The sequence below is a fragment of the Scylla paramamosain genome, chromosome 19 (assembly GCF_035594125.1).
Source record: "Scylla paramamosain isolate STU-SP2022 chromosome 19, ASM3559412v1, whole genome shotgun sequence".
NCBI lineage: Eukaryota > Metazoa > Arthropoda > Malacostraca > Decapoda > Portunidae > Scylla > Scylla paramamosain.
The window spans coordinates 19,406,142-19,429,173 of record NC_087169.1 but is presented as its reverse complement, the minus strand read 5'-3'; the positions used below and the strand labels follow the sequence as shown (position 1 = coordinate 19,429,173).

Below are 23,032 nucleotides of genomic sequence, written 5' to 3'. Positions count from 1 at the left end.
GTAACATAATTGTACAACTATGTAGCATTCCCTGGAGCGCCGCTGAACGCAACACAGTGAAATGGGAACACAACAACACCGGGGATATAAATTATTAATGCCACTTCAGCACTTCCCCCGAAAGAATGTTTATTGGTGTTCCATTTCGGTCTCGATTCCGTGTAATACTTTGTTTTTTGGTTTAAAGGTAACACTGTGTTTCCCCGAGAGCAACATCAGGAACACACCATGACTAGGAACTCTTTAGAAATGCACAATGTTTCTCTTGGTGTTGTTTTGGTTGGTTTTGCGACTTGCTTGCTGGAACTGAAACACTGTGTTGTAATGTAGTCTTTACGTAACTCCACGTGGAATACTTTACATGCAAATTGATACGCGAACTCTTTTTATTTACAATGTATGCTGTGTCTTGTCTCCTTTACACACACACACACACACACACACACACACACACACACACACATACACATACTAAACACCATCGCCAGACATTTTTTTTTTTTGATACAGTGCAACACTCACTCAATTTGCAACACCCCGGCGCATGCAGACACACACGACACGTTAATACAGCGCAGGAACACTTAAGCGCCACACACGTGCATAAAACCGCGGGAGAAATGCGTTTGTGATAAGTTGGCTGTGATGGTGGTGGTGGTGGTGGTGGTGGTGGGTGGTGGCAGTGGTGGTGGTGGTGGTTGGTAAGAGGATCATGTGTGTGTGTGTGTGTGTGTGTGTGTGTGTGTGTGTGTGTGTGTGTGTGTGTGTGTGTTATATGTTTTTCAAGCGTTGATGTAATTATTTTTTTTCCCGTGTTTCTTTATGATTACATTTTTACCTTTCAATTATGGTGTAATTTTCCCCCTTTCTTTTTATTTCCTGCCTGTTGTTATTTATTTTTTTTTCATGCGAGATTTACGCTTTTGTATCCCCCCCCTCACTTTCTTTTTTATTTCTCTTTGTAGTGTAATGCATCTCTGAACGTTCTTTTTTTTTTTTTTTTATAGAGTAACGCATGTTTGAATCTATTTCCTCTTGTGTAATGCATTTTTAAACTTTTTTTCTCTCGTGTAATGCATATTTGAAATATCACAAACTCCCTTTACGTTAGTTAACAGAGGAAACAATGTACGAACGAGCAAAAAAAAAAAAATATATGGTCAGTGAATGGAAAGTACGTTATTATTTAATTTTTCCAGTATGCAGGCACTGATGTGTATACTGGAAAGGGTTGGAAGGGAAAGGAAAGGGTGGAAGGACAGATAGCTACGGGTGGCAGGTAATGTTTTTTTCCCTCTCATGGTGGACAGGATGCTGGATGATTGATGGTGATGGGAGAGCGTGGAGAGGACAGTGGGAAGAGGATGGACCGTCAGATGAGAGTGAGGGTGATAGTGATGATGGTGATGGTGGTAGTGATGAGAATAAGTGTGATAGTGAGGGTGATGGTGATACTGATGAGGGTGGGGGGGTGATAGCGATGAGAATAAGTGATAGTGATGAAGATAAGGGTGACAGGGGTGACATGTGAGGATAGTAATGATGATATGATGGTGATGAAAGATACTGAAGGGGAAATGGTGGTGAGGGTCAGAGGTAAGAGACGGGAATCAGAATAAGGGTTGTGTGAGAGACAGTAGTTGCTGATGAAAGATTACGACCTTGACAAGCAGAGACTAGAAAACTGTGTGGTAAAACGTATTAAGAAAATTTAAGCTGATCAGATTGGAAGTAGGGTTAATCACATTACGCAACACGCCCGCTGAGTAATGTAATTGAAGTGCCCGCGGCGGGAACCACACGGGGGAGTCCAGCAGGGAAAGTATCGGTATTGGATACAAGTCGCTACTGAACATTGACAAATTCTAGGTTAGCAGATTATTATTGGTAAAAAAAAAAAAGAAAAAAAAAAGAAAAAAAAAAACTAAATTACCTTTTTCAGATATTTTACTTTTTTTTTAGGAACAATATTTATTTATTTATTTATTTATTTATTTATTTATTTATTCATTCATCTATTTCTATCTTAGGTCGATTTCCAATACATTAACTACAACATATGACATAGAACATAACTAGTGACTGAAAAAACCTTACGTATTTCAAGTCATTCTCCAACAAAATTAGGATATATGTAAGATATATTTAATCCTTACATTACTTTATCTTCTCAACCTTATATATTAGTCTTGTGTAAGTCCAGATAATTAGTTTTAAAGATTACACTCACAGGAAAATATGTTGTCCAATGCTTACTAAATCTATTGGATGTAGTTTCATTTCGGGTCAGTAAAATTACTTAAGATTACCATAATATAACATCATTGGCAGTCAGAAAATTTAATGATAGTTTTCACAGGTTTACACTTTCGGTCTGGTATAGAATATGTTAAGAAGCAGGAGAGTAAAAGAAAACAAGAGCTTGATGAAGTGGGTGCGTGAATTCTCCTGTAAGTGACGGCCATGCTGATGAGAAAACTGTGAAGCTAACTGGTATTTAGAGCAGTGAAATAATGAAAATAGGCACGCTGCATATTTTTTGGTTGGTCTAGCCATGGAGAAATAATAGAACAGTAAAAGTAAAGTGGTGGAAAGCAGCAACAACACTACAAACAAAACAGGGACAGTGTAAATTTTGTATGCATCGTCCAAAACTGCAAACCAAGAAAACAGGAATCAAAACAAATGTAGGAGTGGAGGAGGAGGAGGAAAGGAAAACGAGGGAGGAAGGAAATATACGTAGGAGGGAGTGACGGAGGCTAAGGAAAACAAGAAGCAAAATATACAGGGATGAGGGGGGTGGGTAAGAAAGCAGGAGGGAAAACATATGAGGGAGGAAAGGAGAGCTGGAGGAAAGAAAAATATTGCCTCCGTTGCGAAGTTGAAATTGCCAAGTGAAGTGCAATGAATCGTAATTTCTCTTCATCTTCCCAGCAAATTGATTTTACCAAGAATTGAATGACTTCCTCCCCTTTCTTTTCCTCCCCCTTTTTTCCCCTTTATTCCCCCACCTGTTTGTTTTTCCTCCCTCTCTTTCTATCCACCTGTCACCTTTCCTCCAGTTTTAGTCCTTTAATTGTTCCGTCCTCCCGTTTTCACCTCTCCTCCTGTCCCTTTTTCCTCCCTTTTTTTCCCTCCACCTGTCACCTTTCCTCCAGTTTCATCTTTTAGCTGTCCCCCCCCTCCTCTCCCCTTCCTTCCCTCCATGTGTCCCTTTATTCTCCCATTTCTTCTCTCCAACTGTTCCCTCCTCTCTTCTCTTCTCTTCCCTCCACGTGTCCCTTTTTTTTCTCCCTTTTCTTCCCTTCCTTTCTTCCAACACGTTCACTTCGTCCCTTCCCATTCTTCTCTTTCTTCTCCTTTCCCTTCTTCCTCTTCTCTCCCTTCTTCTGCCCATTTTTATTGCCCGTTGTTTTAATCTGGCCTTCACTATATCCCGTTTCATTCTCTCTCTCTCTCCTCTCTACTCTCTTCTCTCTTCTTCTCTCTCTCTCTCTCTACTCTCCTCTCTCTCTCTCTCTCTCTCCTCTCTCTCTCTCTCTCTCTCTCTCGCTTTATGACTTTGAGTTGTTCTTATCCACCACCGCCACCACCACCACCACCACCACCACCACCACCCTCGCCACCACCACCATCACCACCACCACCACCACCACCACCACCACCATCTTTCATCGGAAATTGGTCCTGTGTTGGTCCACTTCCTTTAATGGAAAGAAAACAAAGGAATCTGTGCTTGAGAGAGAGAGACAGAGGAGAGGAGACAGAGAGGAGAGAGAGAGAGAGAGAGAGTAGAGAGAGAGAGAGAGAGAGAGAGAGAGAGAGAGAGAGAGAGAGAGAGAATCTGGCTATTGTGACGTGGCTTAATGGGAGTTGGTGAAGAAAGTAAGAGTGCATGAAATGAAAAGAGTTAAAAGAAAAAAAATAGTTATTGTTTGGTATAAAAGAAAACGAAGGTTGAAAAAAAAAAAGAACGAAAGGGAAATTAAAAAGCGGCGTCCAGGTGTGATGAATGTTGTTGTGGTGACTGTATACTTTTTCATTGTTTATTTTTTTCAATTCATTGGTTCGAACACTCATTAATCCATTCAGCGCCAATGAAAATTGTAAAAGGCAAAACAACGTGCGTAATTGAATTGTGTAAAGGCCAATCAGAGAGAGAGAGAGAGAGAGAGAGAGAGAGAGAGAGAGAGGAGAGAGAGAGGAGAGAGAGAGAGAGAGAGAGAGAGAGAGAGATGAGAGAGAGAGATTCGGATCCATATTCTTTACTATTACAATAATCACATCTTCATTATGTACATCAACCGGACTGAAAGAAAAGACTACCATGAAGATAAAGAAGTTACATGAAACTATATCATTTAAAAATAAGTAATAAAATAATGTGTATGTAATATGTATATAATGTTAATACTATATAAAAGAATGTATTTGTAATTATATTTGCGTCAGTATACTAACAGTCTTGTAACGAAAAACAGTGAAATCCTAAATAAAAAAATATCTAAATAAAAAATCTAAAGGAATGAGTTTATCCAAATATAATTCTAAATCATCACTAATATTCCCTTTTCTTCCTCCTTCACCAGATCCCAATAGTGATCGGCGAGTTACTGTGTTGTCAGTGTTACTTTGTGTTGCCTTGTGGCGGCACGTGTGTTGCTCCCCGCGTCCCACCTCTGCCATGAAGGACCTATGACAAGCACCCCGGGTCACTGTGCCAAGAAACAGGTCACTCTGCACGTCAGGTGAGTAAAAATGACCTCTTTTCCTTCCCCTTTCGTGTTTCTTCCCCCAAAACTTCTCCTTTAATTTTGTTTTCTCCTCGCCTTCCGAAATCTCCCGTGTTTTCAGCGTTTGGGTGACCTCGACTTTGTGACCTCTGACCTCTTCTCGTGATCCAAAGATTTCAATGTATGTATATTTAAATCCTATTCTCACTGAAGCCATTTGCAAGCCGGATACGGGTCCGGATGCTGGTATTATAGCTGCACTCTTTTCGGTACAGTCTGCTTTGCTATTTCGCTTTTCTGACGCGTGGCTAAGGTAAGAGAGAGAGAGAGAGAGAGAGAGAGAGAGAGAGAGAGAGAGAGAGAGAGAGAGAGAGAGAGAGAGAGAGAGAGAGAGAGAGAGAGAGAGAGAGAGAAATAGACAGTAGGAGGGAAATAAACAATAAATAGAATAGAAGGAAAGAAAAAAATCAGAATAAAGTTGAGGAAAAGACAAAATACACAGTAAAAAGGAGAAATGAACCTGAAAAAAAGAGGTAAACAAAGACAGCGACGCAATGATGAACTTCCCGTACGAGGAGAGAAGGGACTCGAACCCAGGGATTGTGACTTGATCCCCAGGTAACAACATAGCCAGGTAGACTCACTTTTACCTGGCCTCTTGACCCTATGTAGTGCCGAGGATGGTGATTGGCCCTCTTCACCTGGCCCCCTCTCACTAACTCTCCCTCCCTTTCTTCCTTTTTCTCTCCTCTCTTCCCTTTTTTTCGTTAGCCATCTCCAGATTTACCTCTCCCTGTTTCGTTTTTCTCTTTCACTCATTTTCATTTGGGTGTCTTCATCTTTGTCTCTCTCTCTCCCTTCCTTTCTCCCTTTTTCTCTTCTTTCTCTCCTTTTCCTTAGCCATATCTCCCGGTTTCTGTACTTTTCCTCCTTTCTATCTATCTTTCTCTCTCTCCCTTAACTGTCTCTCTAACTCTCATTTTCTTCTCTTCCTCCCTTTTTCTCCTTTCTCTTGGTCATCTCTACTTCTTCTGTCTTTCTCTTCCTTTGTCTCCTCTTTGGCCCTCCACCTTTCTCTCCGCCTCTCACTTTATCTCTTCCTCCTTTCCTTTTCTTTCCTATTCCTTTAACTGTCTTCACTTGTTCCTGTCTCTGTCTCTTTCTCCCTCTCTTTCTCTCCCTTTCCTTGATCTTCTCCATTTGTTTCCATTTCGTTTTGTCTTTTTTCTTTCTTTTATCTTCTTTTCTCTTGCTCCTCTACACTGTTCCCTCTTCATTTCTCTCTCTTTCCTCCCTCCCTCTCTTTTCATTTGTCTCTGCTCGCTACAACTTTATCCTTTCCTCCTTGTCTTCCTTAATTTATCTTAGTCTCTCTCTCTCTCTCTCTCTCTCTCTCTCTCTCTCTCTCTCTCTCTCCTCTCTCTCTCTCTCTCTCTCTCTCTCCTCTCTCTCTCTCTCTCTCTCTCTCTCTCTCTCTCTCTCTCTCCTTATCTGATTTTCCCTAGTACGCGACAGTCCCTCCGGATCCCATTTTAGCTCCACCCCCTCCCCTCCACTTCCACTCCACCCATCCCCTCTCCTGTCCATTCCACTCTCTCTCTCTTTTTCTCTCTCTCACTCCTCTCCCTCCTTCCCTTAGACCCGTTCTGGTAAATGTGATAGTAACTTCTCTCCCCTTATTCTCCCAACCTACTTCTCCCCTCACCCCTACTTTTTCCAGTCTCTCTCTTTCTCTCTCTCTCTCTCTCTCTCTCTCTCTCTCTCTCTCTCTCTCTCTCTCTCTCTCTCTCTCTCTCTCTGGAGGAAATTATCTGTTTGTGTACTGTTTGTGTACCACTACTACTACTACTTCATCATCATCATCATCATCATCATCATCATCATCATTATCATCATCATCATCATCATCTTGTTCTTGTTCTACTTGTTCTTTTCTTCGTCTTCGTTCATCCTCCACCACCACCACCACCACCACCACCAATGAAACACTAAGTAATGCAGCAACACTCGCCACAGCCACTCACCAACACCGTCATTCCAGCGTGTGTAGGCCTACTTATATTTTTTCCACGGCCGTTTATCTCTTGAGTGGAACAGTGGCCAAATTGAATTAAGTGTGAGACTCGGAAGACCTATGGCAGTGGTGGTGGTGTTTCTCTCTCTCTCTCTCTCTCTCTCTCTCTCTCTCTCTCTCTCTCTCCTGTATGCTTCGCTACAATATATTTCTCTATCCTTAACTCCTACCGTATTCAATGTCATATATTTCCTCCGTCATTGTATCCTTTCTCCGTGCCATTGCATTTCCTTCACTTTCATTCTCCATTTCGCACTCCCTTTCCGTCACTCTCTCACCCATCCGTTCTCTAAACACTCTCCCTCCTCCTTCCGTGCTTTTCCCCTCGCTGCGCACCGTCCTTCCCTCTTCCTCCCTCTCCCTCCTTACACGTTCTTTTCTTCTGTATAGTGTTGACAGTTTGCCTCACTCAAACAGACGGGGGCGGCAGCAGACAGACGGGCGTGCAGGCAGACAGGTGGCGGCCACACGGGGGAGGCAAATGAACTCGAGTCAGTAACGCAATTTGCTGACGTGCTCACGGTAGGCAGGTGTTCTTGGCGCCTTGGGAGAGGGTGCAGCGGTGGATAGGGGGTAGGTGGATAGGTGGAGTGGGTACATAGTGTTTAGTGCGTGTGTGCAAGATGTTTGGATTAGTTGAGTGGTGGTAGTGGTAGTAGCGGTAGTGAATAGAGGTGGATAGTTGGATAAGTGGATGCATAGTGTGTTTAGTAGGTGTGTGCAGGTTGTTGGGATTACTGGTGGTGGTGTTGGTGGTAGTGTGGAGTACTTTGTGGTAGTAATAGCGGTTGGCAGACTTAGCAGAACACACACCTTGTAATATTTTCTGGAAGCAGCGACAGCAACAGGTGGTGGCAATAGTAATGGTGGTGGTGATGATACTAGTGGTGTTGGCTGTGGTGGTGGTGGTGGTGGTGGTGGTGGTGCGTAGGTCAACACTTAAATTTCTTGAGGCGCAGCTGTCAGCATTCGTCCTAACACGTCATCTAACCACTAACACTGTGATTCATCCACATTACATCCACTCCCACTCCTCCCTTCCACCTCCATTCGTACTGCGACTTTCTACCTCTCCATCTCAACTCCCCATCCGTCCACTCCACCAACGCTTTCCATCTCTCCCCACTCCCACCCCAACAAGACCGGCCACGTCTCTCCCCATTCACACAAGGCACGTATATAAAGCAGGCGGTGATGAAAGGGCGGGGATGAGGAAGTGAGGCGGTGGCGAGAATTCTGGGGAGGAGGTTAGTGAGGATGAAACATTGCGATGGTGGTGGTGAAGTGAGGTGCAGGTAGTAGTAGTAGTAGTGGTAGTAGTAGTAGTAGAAGCGGTGGTGGTGGTGGTGGTGATTGATGAGAAAGATGTAGTTGTTATATCATCAGTTTTGTGTAGATAAACTTCCCTTACGAGATTATTAATAACTTCCCTTTGTCTAATTAAGTTGAAAAGATGAAGAAGAAAAGGATGGAGGAGGAAGAGAAGGAGAATGAGGAGGAGGAGGAGGAGGAGGACGAGGAGGAGGAGCAGGAGGAGGACAAAAGAAGTAAGAGGAGGACAAAAGGAGTAGAAGGACAAAAAGAAAAAAAAGAGAAAAGGAGAGTGAGAACATAAAAGAAAAACAAACAAACAAGGAACAATGAAAAAAAGAAAAGAACGAAAGGAACAAAAAAACAAAAAAAAACAATAAAAATACATGAACTATTTACTCAACCTATGCAATCCTACATGACACCCTTCACAGTAATTTAACATCACGTAATTTCCTTCCCTTAACCCTTTGTAATCCCATTAGTTAGACGCAATACCGGAAGGAAGGTCGTGGCAGTAAAGGATTAAGGTGTGTAGGATGGAAGTAATCTCGTAATTAACACCATAAGATAATCCCCTTTGGTAGGATTACACCAGTTGATCCTTTCTGAGCCAAGCCATACCTCTGCGGCATCTCAGGGAAAGGTGTGAGTAATCCCCATGGAAATCTTAGCATATCTTGTGAAGGTGTTGTGTGGTATTAGATTCCCTTTGTTTTTAAGCTTCCATTTAACTTGTATCCTTTTCCTTTTTGTTGTTTAGGTTCTTGTTTTTGTTTTTTTTTATTATTTGTGTGTTTCATTTAATTTTGTAAAGGTGCTAGATGGTGTTTAATTCCTTTTGTTTTAAGCTTCTTTTTATTTTTCATTTTCTTCTTCCTTCCTGTTGTCTAAGTTCTTGTTTTCTTCTTCCTTGTTTTCTTCTTCCTCTTTGTGTATTTCATTATTCCGGCTTGTGAGGTTGCTAGGTGATGTAAAAATCTTTTTGTTAAAGTTTCTATTTAGTTTTCATTATTCTTCTCCTTCCTGTTGTTTCCTTTCTTGTTGTATTCAATCTTTGTATGTCTTCTGTTATTCGCTTTCATTTCATTTTTGGATATTTCAGATTTTTGCTTCCTGCTTGATACGAGTCTATCTTCTTTCTCCTCCTCCTCCTCCTCCTCCTCCTCCTCCTCCTCCTCCTCCTCCCCCCCCTCCTCTTCCTCCTCCTTTTTTAGTCCTCTTTCTCCTTTAGTTTTCGTTCCCATAATCTTAATTATCCTAATGACCTTTGCCCCCTTTCTCCTCGTCCTCTTCTCCTTCCTCCTCTTCCTCCTCTTCTTTATTTTCTTCTCACTTTACACATATTTTTCTTTTTCGCTTCATCCTACTTCCCTTCCCTCCTCCTCCTTCTCTTCCTCCACATCCTCCTCCTCCTCCTCCTCCTCCTCCTCCTCCTCCTCCTCCTCCTCCTCCTCCTCCTCCCTCCTCCTCCTTTTCCTTTTTCCTTTTTTTTTTCTTTTTCGTCTCTTAGCCTCGTCTTTCTCTTTTATCTTGTCTTTTATTCTTCCTCACCACTCTCGCAGTCCTCCTCCTCCTCCTCCTCCTCCTCCTCCTCCTCCTCCCTCCTCCTCCTCCCTCCTCCTCCTCCTCCTCGCCTAGCCTGGTTAATTGGAGGGCGCCCCGCTCTGCGCCACATCTCCGCCAACAGGAATTATCTCAGGAAGACAAATTTACTGAAATGCTAATTGTCAGAAGCTGTTTCTCCTTTGGAATCGGGGGCTGCCTCTGTGTTTACGGAGGAGGAGGAGGAGGAGGAGGAGGAGGAGGAGGAGGAGAGGTGGCGTAGGAACAAGCGGAAGAGGACAAAGAGGATAAAGAATGTTGGCAGAGGAGTAAGAGGGAGAAAAGAATGAAGAGAAAAGGCGGAGGAGAAGACATGAGATTGAGTGAATAGCAGTGGTGGTAAGTGTTGCGTGTGTGTGTGTGTGTGTGTGTGTGTGTGTGTGTGTGTGTGGTGAGCAGGGTGGTGTCGAGTGTCTTTGTGGTGAGGACACGTGGCACTGTTGGTACGTACACACACACACACACACACACACACACACACACACACACACGAGCGTTGAAATCATTATCTCAGTACATCATCTCCTTCTTGTTTATATCAGTTTGTATCTCTGTTTTACCAGCGGCCGGTCCCTTTGTTTAGCTGAACGTGTCATTCTTCTCAAGGTTTACGGTCATCCTCTTTAAGGTTTTACGCCTAGACCTGTTGCCCTCTCTGGGGAAGACATTTTTACGAGGCAGAGCATTTTTCCTTTCCTTTCCTCTCCTTCCGAACAATATTTCCCGGGCGGACATTTTTCTCGCCGCGATAATATTCTTCCCTGGGACATTTATTTATCGCGTCCTTGCATTATTATTCCGCCGAGAAATTATCCCCGGAAGACGCGTTTTACGAAGGGCATTAGTATCGGGCGGGCGCTTTTTCAACATGCTCGTGTGTGGGTTGATAAAAGAAAACGGGTTTGTGTATGTGTGTTTTTCTTTTCTCTCTCCCCGCGCCGTTCCTGCCACGATGAAGGATGGAGAATGTCCTTCCCGCGGCAGTTTGATTACTAGTTTTTTTGTTACTTCGCACTGTAAGTTTTTCTGAGGGTGTTTTTCTGAGAGTCTGTTTTTTTTGTTTTTTTATTTTCCACAACATGTTTTTTGAGTAAGGTATTTTTTTATTACCTAACACTCTACTTTATTATTTTTCACATTATATATTCACCGCACACTGCAATTACTATTATTTTAACATATATCAACATCACATTCTACTGTCATAAGCTGCAAGAAGCCACAATTCTTATACGTGGCAATCCCTGTTTGAAACGTATTTACTTATTTCCACCTATCATTACATCTATAAATTTGTTTAGTCTTACTTTTTAACACTATCTGCCGCTTGCTCCCTAGTTTGAGGTAATGTAAGGCCGATTCTTCACTCTACTCCCGCAAGCTTCTGGTGTAGGAAGGGATCTTTGGTGCTGTGCTGTGGAGGTATGCTTGTATATTGTCACTCAGCACTTGTATTAATCTAGCAGGGGATGGAGGGGAGGAGCTAAGCACTGGTCAGGGTGGATGGCTTTAAGAGTGCTTGAAAATTGTGTCTTCTAACCTTTCCGTGTCTTTGTTGATGGGTTGGTTGTGTGTGTGTGTGTGTGTGTGTGTGTGTGTACTGTATTTCTCTGTTACTTGAAATAATGTCAGAGTGAGATGAAGTTGAGGCTTTCTGTACTTTTTTTTTTGTTATGTAAGAGGTTTTTTTTTTTTTTGGCTAAAGGCAACAAAAAACAATAAAAAAAAAAAATCCACTGAAGATTCTGAGTGAAAATTGTGGGTTTGTATTTTTCCATGCCTCTGGTGATGAACTGTGTGTGAGTACGTGTGTCTGTGCCTGCTCCGTACTTCCCTTTTCGTACTTGTTGGATTAAAGTCAGAGGGAGATAAAGTTAAGGTCTTCCGTACTGCTCAGGAAGATGGTCTTAAAGTGTGGGAAATTTGTCTCTCCATGGAGTTAAGCAGCTGGAGTCATGCACGCCTGGCGACGCTACTGAAAGAGGAACGATTCTTTATGCGAGGATTATGAAGTGTTTGAAATTATGTCTTCCTATGAGGCGAAGAAACTCGAGTCTTGTAAGGCATTTGTTGGTAAGCTGGAGTCAAGCAGGCCTGGCAACGTTACTGAAGGAGGGATAATTTAGTCGAAGGTTTTGGAGTGTTTGAAATTATGTCTTCTTTTGAGGTCGTATAACTCTAGTCTTGTAAGGCATTTGTTGGTAAGCTGGAGTCATTCAGGCCTGGCAACATTGCTGAAAGAGGAATATTTTTTTAAGCTATAGCTTTGAAGTATTTAACATTGTCTTCCCATGAGGCTAAATAACTCTGAGTCCTGCAGGTCTGGAAGGATTAGTGGGGGACATGTGTCTCCCTCAGGCACTGTAAGGCGAGGCAGGGAGTGTTAAGCCGTCACAGGGAGCATTAAAGTCTGTTCTGATGCGCCACCCAACTCTGTTTCGCAATTTTCCCCTAGGCATTTAAACTGGTTATTTTTTTGCTCCACCTTTTCGTATTAGGACATTGACACCTGTAGAAGAAAATTAGGTACATTTAAGTATTTTTATTTATTTATTTTTTTATTTTCACCCTCTGTCCCACTGGAGATTAAAGCTATAGAAGTTAAATGTATCTTGGCTCACAGCAGTTTCTCAATGAAGTTGGCGCTGTCTTGTAATCGTAGCCGTCACCATAGGAGTTTCTTCTTGTGCCGCCATAACTTATCAATTTCCAGTAGTGGCCGCAAAACAAACCTCCTTCCTTGTATCGCATATACACCCAATCTAATTTTCTTCCTCTTTTCTTTCGCTTGTTTCTCATCGATAGAATTCACGTTTTTTTTCCTGCAATAACCATATGGTCTTGTCTTTGTAGCACCGTGAGTGAGTTTCCCAGTTTTAAAAAGATTAGATAAATTTATGGATAAGAACAAGGGGAGGATGTAGGTATGTTTTGTATAGGGACTACCGCGTGTAGGCCTTTTGCTATCTTGAAGCTTTCCTTATGCTCTTAAATTACCTTACAAGAGGCGTGAATGAAGACGCACACAATTGCAAGTGACGGCCGGAGGGAGGAGATATCATTGGAAACTTGTACTAATGTGGGTTTGTGTTGCCATAAAGAATCATTACTGTTCACGTCAGCTGGCGTTGATAATCTTTACCTTCCTGCTCTGATATTTATTCTTATACAAGACTGTACGTAGCCGCTCCCTCTGTGTGTGTGTGTGTGTGTGTGTGTGTGTGTGTGTGTGTGTGTGTGTGTGTGTGTGTGTGTACCTGCTACATTATCAGTTTACCTGCTCGAACCGGAAATATTCACGGACGGGGTTAATTATCAGGTGAGTTGTGGCAATGACTTCCGGTTCGTCCTGAGTCATTTCGAGTTGATGTTGTGATTATTATTTCTGATTCGCTATATTTGTCATCACCGTCCAGAGAGAGAGAGAGAGAGAGAGAGAGAGAGAGAGAGAGAGAGGAGAGAGAGAGAGAGAGAGAGAGAGAGAGAGAGACAATGCATACGTTCACGGTAAATCTTTCCTGATAAAAGCTTTCTGCAAGATATTTTCTTTTTTTTTCTAAATTTTCTGTTGGTTTATTTTCTTTTTCTCGACAGATTTATTCCCTGGAAACTTTTCCCTTCAAATTTCTTGCCGGAGTTTTTGTTTTCCTTGGCGTTCTTTCCTGCTGCATTTCTCACTTCGCCCTTTTCTATCCGTCTGGGAAAACTTTTATTGCAAACAAAGTACGGCAAACTAAGGAAAATTTACTGCCGTTTTGGGTCCAAGAGTTTGTTCGTCTCTTCTTCTTAACTTTTGTGTGTGAGCGTCCCATGTGTTTGCCTAATCGTGTGTGGTGTGTGTGTGTGTGTGTGTGTGTGTGTGTGTGTGTGTGTGTGTGTGTGTGTGTGTGTGTGTGTGTGTGTGTGTGTGTGTGTACGCTTCCTTCCGGTAGTGAGTTCTCAAAAAATAAAATAGAATAAAAAAAAAATGCATGACAGTTTAATGGTTGAACGTCCGAAATTGCGCATCTACTTGTGTGAATTTTGCATTTTTTTTTGTATAAAAGGCATATTTTCACCCTTGCCATCTGTCCTTACCTCGAATTTTTGGCTCCTCGCTCCTCCACCTGCTGTCAGGAATCGCCTATCACTTCCCTCCCATTTTCTTCATTCTTGTTCTCCTTGTCCTCCTTGTCCTTCGCTTCGTGTTTTCTCATCGTTTTCTTTTTAGAGTTGTCGTCTTCGTACTTTCCCGTTCTTAATCTCCTCCTCCTCCTCCTCCTCCTCCTCCTCCTCCTCCTCCTGCTCCTCCTACTCGTTGCGTCGTTGCCAGGAGTCGCGTGGCTCTCGGAGGACAGGTAGAGAGCGACAGGTAGATTAAGTGGTAAGGTAAGTACGCGGACAGGTGAGTCCCGCCTCGGGTTACCTGGTTTGCTGGTAGTGGTGGGGTGGTGGTGGTTGGGAGGTGAAGGCGAGGAACGAAAGTTTTAATGCCTGTGTGTGTGTGTGTGTGTGTGTGTGTGTGTGTGTGTGTGTGTGTGTGTGTGTGTGTGTGTGTGTGTGTGTGTGTGTGTGTGTTGATCAGAGCTGCCGCTGTTTGTGTGTTGATTTGTTCTGTTTATTTGTTGCCAACCGGCTCTTTGTATCGCTCGTTCTGCTCCGGGATTTTTCGTGTTGGATTTGCGCTTAGTGCAGACACAACCTTTCGTGTTTATATTTTATGATGTTTCGTAGTTTTCTTCATGATGCATCCAAAGAAACGATGCAAATTGAAACGTGAATAAAATTAATACGATATACTAATACTGAGCTACGAAGCATTTTCAGAAAGTGAATAAAACAGATACAATGTTTTGCTACTAAAGACCTACGAAACATATGGAAAAGTGAGAGAAATTAACTTTGAAAACTGAGAAAAATTTACATGATGTGCAACTGCGAACGGCTTTCATGTTTAATCTTACTTTTGGTTTAATTTCTCATATTTCCCAGGCAATATCATGCATCATCTCATTAGGGACGCTTGTAAAGGTGAATAGCGGCTGCGCAGTTGTAATGAGTAACCGGGGCATCAGATAACCAGCCTGGCCATCTTGAGGTTGCTGTGGTTACCCGGCGCTGCGCAGTACTCAGATGGCGCCGGCCGCTCACTCCCTCCCTCGGGCCGCCGCGATGTAATCTTGTATTAAAACCACACTTCTGATCATCCCTGCATGTAGATTTTTCCACACGCAGTCTAGAAAGTTAATGGGGTAAGTTGATATCATGTTCTCGCTGACTCTAATGCCTCTCCTCCTCCTCCTCCTCCTCCTCCTCCTCCTCCTCATCTTCTTCTCTTCCTTTGCGTTTCCTTTGGCCATAATTGTGGTTTTCCGCTGTCGCATGTAGAAGTTAGTGGTGTAGTTTCGTTAATAGTCTGTCAATTAGTCTTTTTTAAGTGTTATTTTTTGTCTGTCTCTCTTCTCTCGCTGTTCATTTCTCTTCCAAAATAAATCTTCTTCTGCTTGTAGTTTTTTTTCAAGATAGAAGTTAGTAACGCTGATATTCATCTCGTGTAGTGTGTCTGTGTTTCTTTTTCTTTTCTTGTACTGTTTATTGTCTTTCTTGCAATGCTCTTTCATCTCAACCCTCCACCTTTCCCACTTTCTTCATCCATCTCTCTCATCTCCTCCCTACTCTCTACATTTAACCCTCCATTCCAAATCCTTCTCCCCCACAGCCCCGCCTACCTGTCCACTTTCTCACCTTCACTTCCTTTCTACTCGTCTCCTCCCTCCCTCCTTGCTGTTTTATTACCTCCGCCTCTCCCTCCAAACCAAATTGTCCTCCTCCACATCTCTTACTACCTGCTACTTTAACCTGCTACTTTTTCACCTTTCCCACTTCTCCCTTCCACTCACCTGTCTTGCTCGAGTCCTTATGCTCGTCTTTCTCTTCCTTTCCCCTCTCTCCTTTCTCCTTCATTGGTTCCCTCCAGCCCCTCTGTCGTCCTTCATCCTGTCACTTCCTTCGTCCCTCCTTCAGTAAATCCTTCAATCTTACTTAGCTCTTCCCTTTGATCCTTCGTATGTTTTTTTTTATGCCTTTTCCTTCCCGTTTTTCTCTTATTCCTTTTTTATTCACGCAGTTCTTTCTTTCTTTGTTAATCTTTCCCCATTCCTTCCATGTCGTTCATTTTACCGTCATTCTTCTTGTTAGCCTTCCTTTAACTTTCATTCCTCTGTCACTCTTCTTTCCGCATTAATGCTTTCAGTTTGTTGCTCTTCCTTTCACTTCCCATAACTTTCCATCCCATATCACTTCATTCCGCTCCACCCAACTGCACTCCTCCTACGATCCTGTCCTCCCTGCCTTCCCGCCTTCCCTCCTGGACACACTCCGGTCGTGCCCTCGTCCCTGGTCGTGTCCTTAGCACCTTCTTGAGCCTCCCTCGGGCTTCCCCTTCTTTGAGGCACGCGACAGGAGAAAAAAAAAAGAAGTGAAGGACTAGAAGGAGAAGGAGAAAGAGGAGGAGGAGGACAAGAAGGAGGAGAAAGAGGATGAGGAGGACAAGAATTTACGATATATTTCACAGAACTTCACGATATTTCTAGAAAGGTGTTAGGAGAGTAAGGGAATAAAATAGTAGTAGTAGTAGTAGTAGTAGTAGTAGTAGTAGTAGTAAAGCAAGAGGAATAGGGAGCAGTGTAGAATGTTATTGACGTGGAGAGAATAGAAGCGTCAGATTAGATCATTGTGTTTACCTCTGGAGGAGTAGAGAGAGGAGGGGAGCGTGTGTGTGTGTGTGTGTGTGTGTGTGTGTGTGTGGCAGAGGTGCAACATACTGGAGACGGGCGGGGGCGGGGCTGTTGCTGGGGAGAGAGAGAGAAAGAGAGAGAGAGAGAGAGAGAGAGAGAGAGGAGAGAGAGAGAGAGAGAGAGAGAGAGAGAGAGAGAGAGAGAGAGAGAGGGGGGGGGTTGGGGATGTGCTGAGTAGGGAACTGAGTCCTCTAGAGTGTGGAGACGATGAGAGGTGGGCGTGAGAGGTGCCCTGGAAGAGAAGGGGGAGAGGGGAGGGTGAGAAGGGGGAGTGGATGGTGGGCGGGGTGGGGGTGACTAAGGAGGGAGTGGGAGGGCGGGAGAATACGGAGAACACGGAGATGAAAGGAAAGGTATTATATTTTTAACAACTAAGAAAATAATAACAAAAACTAATAACAAAACAAAGACATTAGAAAAACAAGGATCTTCAATAAACGTTGATTTTTCTTCATTTTTATTTATTCATCACAAAGGTCTAAAGGAAAGCTATCTCTCTATCTCTCTCTCTCTCTCTCTACCTCTCTTTCCTCTTCCCTTCATCTTTCCAGCCTCCCAGTAATCCTCCTACCTTTTTCTCTCCCTTTTTCCCCTTTTTCCCCTCCACCTCTGCCTCTCCACTAAATGAGCCTCACCCAGCAGGCCGCCTCAAGCTAGAAAAATGTCCTTGAGCAAACTCGATTAAGAGGTGGAAAATCTTAGGCCAGGTGCGCCGTGGCGGGCCTTTCCCTCACCTCGCCTTGGCCCGCCGTGGGATATGTGGAGGAGGACGGGGGAGGAGAAGGAGGAGGAGGAGGAGGAGGAGGAGATGGAGATAGTGAAGGCGGAGGTGAAGGAGGAGAAGAATAATATGATTTTACTTTTAGCTGTGTATATTCGTGGCTTCCCATTTTGTGTGTGTGTGTGTGTGTGTGTGTGTGTGTGTGTGTGTGTGTGTGTGTGTGTGTGTGTGTGTGTGTGTGTGTACTCGCACAAGATTGAGTTTCGGAAATACAAACATAGACTTTAGGGACAAGAGAGCTCCTCCTCCTCCTCCTCCTCCTCCTCTTCCTCCTCCTCCTCCTCCCTCCTCCTCCTCCTCCTCCTCCTCCTTCTTCAGTAGTACTCTTTAACCCCTTCACCCTCCCAATACCGTTGTCCTGCAAACAAGTTGATTCTGGGAAGCAGAGAGAGAGAGAGAGAGAGAGAGAGAGAGAGAGAGAGAGAGAGAGAGAGAGAGAGAGAGAGAGAGAGAGAGAGAGAGAGAGAGAGAGAGAGAGAGAGAGAGAGAGAGTGCTGCACGTTTTCACTTTATATTAGTTTTTTTTATTTGGGGTTCAGAAATTTGACAATGTTTGTTTGCTGTCTCTCTTTTCAGATGCTTCTCTCTCTCTCTCTCTCTCTCTCTCTCTCTCTCTCTCTCTCTCTCTCATCTCTCTCTCTCTCTCTCTCTCTCTCTCTCTCTCTCATATATCAAATACACTGAATTTCTTGTTATTTTTTTTTTCTTAGCGCTTATTTTCATTTGATTTTCATGAGTGTAAAGAAAGATGTGGTTTGGCTTTTGTGGTTGAGTTTTATGGTGAAAAAAGCGTATACGTCTTTAAAAAAAGCCACAGATTTATAAGAAATGCTCACAAGAATGTAAATAGCGATGATGCGCAAACATAATAACGAAAAATGCCGTAACGATAATATTAATGATGTCAATATATTTTTATAACGAAAGCAATATAAAAATAAGTGTGCGTATTACATTATATAAATTCCATCACGCTGCATGCACGCTGTATCGTTCAACATGTCACGTGATAAACAGCCACACTGGAAACCCATTCATGATATGTGTGTGTTGTTGAATATTCACCAACTCTTACATTATTCAGTTTACCTTCACTTATTAATTAAAGGTAGGTGAGGATTTACCTGGCTAACCTTTGTGTGTGTGTGTGTGTGTGTGTGTGTGACAGCATTTATATATCACTGTTTTCCAAGTCATTAGCTTAGGTGATAGGCAGGTGTTGTCATTGGTCAGCACTGCACGGGCCGGGGAGAGGAGGGCTGTGATTGGCTGGGAGTGTGTGATGTGTGGTGTGTCCCTGCCGGTGATTGGGTGTTGATGTGGCGGGCAGGTGATGGGTGGGTGGGCGTGTGGATGAGTTAATTGAGGGGCAGGTAGGAGATAGGACCTTTGTGGATGTAAAATGGGGATATACGAGTAAATGTGGTGAAAAGGAGAGTAGCCTTTTTCAATTGCGCATAACAGTTGATCGATTAGCAGATTATAGTTTGCTCTCTATAAACAGTCTTGTTGAGAGACGAAAATGTTGGAAAAAAAAAAAAAGCACTTTCTGTAGGCTTAATCACTTTCTGTAGGCACGTCTTCAACAGGGAGTGCCACATGTTGGGATGGGTTCTTGCTTCTTCCTTTGTGTTCTTATGTTCTTAATGTTCTAGATTTATGGCCTTATAAGCCTGGATTCCGAGAAGGCGCCTTAACCATCTCGGCTTTACGTATCTGAAACACTTTCTATTTTTGGGGTTCTTTGTTGTGCAGCGAAATCACGCAACCTGATGGGAATAATAACATGTACATAATTGAATTGCGTGGGAATAAAGCTGGTTGAAGGATTGGCGTGGAAGCGGATTCTATTACGAGTTTTAGTTGATGTTAAGTGTTTCCTCCATCTATTAAGCGATTGTCATTGTATTGTGTTGTGAAAGGAGTTTCCGCTCAATACTGTGTTATTTTGCAGGCTAATGATACACTCGTTCTTCCTGGTGTTGTTTCAGAAATGACTGTTGTTCACTGTTATTCACTGTTATTCACTGTTATTCACTGTTATTCATGCACAGGAAGAATGATATTGCGAAAAATGATACTTTGCAATAATTCTCGGCCTGGATCGTGTGAAGACTTATTTAGTATTTATATTTTATTGTTCATATGATATTACAATTTAGAATTACGCAACTTCTCGGTAACAATTTATTGTATACGTTATCTCATACCTTGCTTATTATACTTTTCTTATTGTATATTAAAAAGACTATTTCTTGTGTATATTTTATTATCGTTCGTATCACATTACACTTCTGAATAACTTAACTTCTTGATTTGAATTTCTTGTATACATCATTTCATATCCTTCCTGATTAAAATGTTTTTTTGTGTATTAAAAACTTGATTCATCTCATTATGCTTACTAACGCCTTGAGACTCCCATATTTTTCCCTCTCCCATATTTCTCCCTTACTGCCATAAATCTCCTTACTCTCGCCCTCCCCTCCCTGTCTCCCTGTCTTATCTCGCTCCTCTACGTTACTTTTCCTTTCCATCTCTTCTTTCTCCCTCTGTTCCACCTCACATCCCTCCCTCAGCCTCGTCATTACACCTCTCCCTTGATGCCTTCCTTCCCTTCCCTCCCTCCCCTCCCTGCCTTCTGTCCTTCCCTCCTTCCCTGCTGTTATTCACCTTCCATCTTAAGGTGTCTATTGTTCCTTTGTTTTGAGTGTTAGTTGTGTTTCCTGTCGCTTGTTGCGTGCGTTACTTATCGCCACCTTTATTTCATCGTGTGTGTGTGTGTGTGTGTGTGTGTGTGTGTGTGTGTGTGTGTGTGTGTGTGTGTGTGTGTGTGTGTGTGTGTTTGGAGGAGTAAGTGTGGGAACAATTTCAAGTTTTCTGGTCATATTTCGTTTTCCTTGGTCGTATTTTCATTCATTCTCCGCTTCATCGCCATTTATTCTTGTTCCCTTGCACGTTCTTCTCACAACACTTTAATGAGGAGGCATGACGCGGCAAGGCGACAACCCCAGCCTGCCTGTAACATTTTCCTGCCTACCTGTCCTGTTACGTGGCCTTGAGGTGTTGTCTTACGCGTCTCCTCTCTCACTCCTGTCTGTCTGGGAGTTGTTTTTGAAAGGCACTGGCATATGATCGCTGGATTAACCTCATATATGTAGTGTTGAGTGTAAAAGGAGTTTTAGAGGAAAATTAGACATTATTTTCTTTATTTTTGTACTGCAGAGTCAATATGGAACTTTAAAAGAAGGTTGAACACATGATTATCTCCTTATATACAGTATCGAGTTAATAAGGAAGTTTAAAAGTGTGGACAAATGGTTATCTTCGTACATGTAGTGCTGAGTCAATAAGGACGTTTAATATTGGACAGATATATGGATGAGGATGATAGGTGGAGATAGGTATGCATGTGTTATAGAGGGACTGCCACGTGTAGGCCTGGTGATTTCTTGCAACTTTCTATGTTTTCTTTAGTTCTTAAGTTCCTACCTTCATTGATACAGAGAAGTACATTCGATTGTCATTACATTGAACTGGTGATGACAGTGTAGCACCTGTTAACTGAACATAAACATACCTTATACTGACAATATTCTCCTCTAAAACTGTTCTCTTAAAGTTAAGCACACAAAAACATGAGAAAATAAGGAAAGCTGCAAGAAGCCAATAGGCCTACACATAGCAGTCCCTGTACCTTCACTTGGCAGTCCATAAACTTGCACTCCATTACGTTCAGCCTGAGGAGAAGCCACAGGAGTCAAAGGGTTAATAAGATTTTCAACCTGAGTACCCAAGCTTGTTTTATGTGGTAGTTGAAATTCGCCCTTTTTTTTTCTGTGTTTGATCTACTCTTTGGCACTGGGCGGTGCAGCAACATGGGTGGGAAGCTTCAACAAATACCGGTTTAAGTTGTCGCCACCAAGGTCACCCAGGCGCCAGACATTGGGTATTACAACAAGCACAATGTGGATAAAAAAGTGATTGGGTAGTTTTGCAGTTCGGTGAGCTGAGTGCCTCCTCACTTAGGACCTGCTCGGGGGGTAAATAGAATCTTGTCTTTCATGCGAATTGACACACACACACACACACACACACACACACACACACACACACACACACACACACACACACACACACACACACACACACACACACACACTAAAAAAAATATATAATTGGCATTTTTCCAAATTTACAAGGCACTAACTACGTCACCCTCCTCAAAATAATGATGACCCATCCACAGTAGTAATTTATATGCAGAACCAGACATTTACGAAAACATTTGAAGACTATTAAAATGAGCACTTGTTAACTCCTACCTGCTCCTCTCACCTGCTCCTTCCACCTGCTCCTCTCACCTGTTCCTTCCACCTGCTCCTTCCACCTGCTCCTCCTATCTGTTCCTCTCTCCTTCATGTAAATATATGTACATACCTTAGTATTCCATGGCGTGAGAATCAAAGAAAACGGGATGCTAGGAAAATTTATTCTTAGCTATGTACTGTAACCTCGCAATTTTCACCTGTGTTACCTGTGTAATTAGGAAGCCTCAGGTGCTCGGTAATTGCACTCCCGGTGTAGAAATTAAGGTAAAAATAGCCTTTATAGTAATAAGGCCTTGAATATTGATTGCAGGTAAAAAAAAAATGCAATCAGAACAGATAACATTTAACTTCGACTAGGTAAATATTAGAAAAAATACGAAAAAAAAAATTATCCGCACTCTCTCTCTCTCTCTCTCTCTCTCTCTCTCTCTCTCTCTCTCTCTCTCTGAACAATGGGGGTCTATCATAGCAGGCAAGATAATTGGGCCTCAGTTGTCTTGGGAAAAGTCAGGAAGGAAGGAAGGAAGGAAGGAAAGAAGGAAGGAAGGAAGGAGGAGCCAGGCGTGTGTGCATGGCGACTGTGACAGGTGTACGAGAAGAGGAGGAGGAGGAGGAGGAGGAGAGGAGAAGGAATGGATGGATGAATGAATGAATGAAGGAAGGAGAGAAAAAGTGGCTAACAGGCTGCGTAAGTAGTAAGGAAAGAGAGAGAGAGAGAGAGAGAGAGAGAGAGAGAGAGAGAGAGAGAGAGAGAGAGAGAGAGAGAGAGAGAGAGAGAGGGAAGAAGGCGTATGTAAAGTCAGGAAATGGGGAGGTAGTGGACGTGGGGAGGCGAGTGGGAGAGGAGGGGAGAGGGAGGGGGGGAGGAGGGATTAGCATGACAGGTGGTTAGGTGAGGAAAGTAAATAAGGAGTTAGTAGAAGGCGGTGCACGAGGGAAGCAAGAACCAACAGGACGTGATAAATGGGATGAGAGAAGAGGGACTGGAAAGGGAAATTCGTACCTGAAATGTGAGGAAAATTATCGTACACCAAAACCGCGCGGGATATAATTAACATCTGAAGGAAAACTGAAATGAAGTAAAGAGATTCAGAACTCCATCCTTGTGAGGGGAGAAGCATAACACGCGGGGCCATTCTACGAAATCAACTTCAAAACATATACAAGAAAACGATGCAGGTAATTACTATACACAAAAAGATGCAAACTAATTAACTTTGCGACGAAAATACAGATCATGAACGAAGTAACACACGAAGAAATATGAAACAAAGCAAGGAAGAATGGAAGAGGATGTGGGAGGATGTGGTGGTGGTGGTGGTGGTTGAGGGAAGGCGGGGAGGGAGGAAGAAAAGGGGGGACACTGGAGGAGGAAGAAAGGGACTGGTGGAGGGGTGGAGAGGGGAGGGGAAGGCGACATA

At 43.0% G+C, this 23,032-nt stretch overlaps 1 long non-coding RNA gene across 1 annotated transcript in view; it reads left to right on the top strand.

The window, feature by feature from the left end:
• LOC135109840 (uncharacterized) overlaps positions 1–23,032 on the top strand; it is a 110,006-nt gene that overhangs the window by 24,088 nt on the left and 62,886 nt on the right. The window contains exon 2 of the long non-coding RNA XR_010272932.1: positions 4,590–4,748. This is a non-coding gene — a long non-coding RNA (uncharacterized LOC135109840). The remainder of the gene's footprint in view (positions 1–4,589; positions 4,749–23,032) is intronic.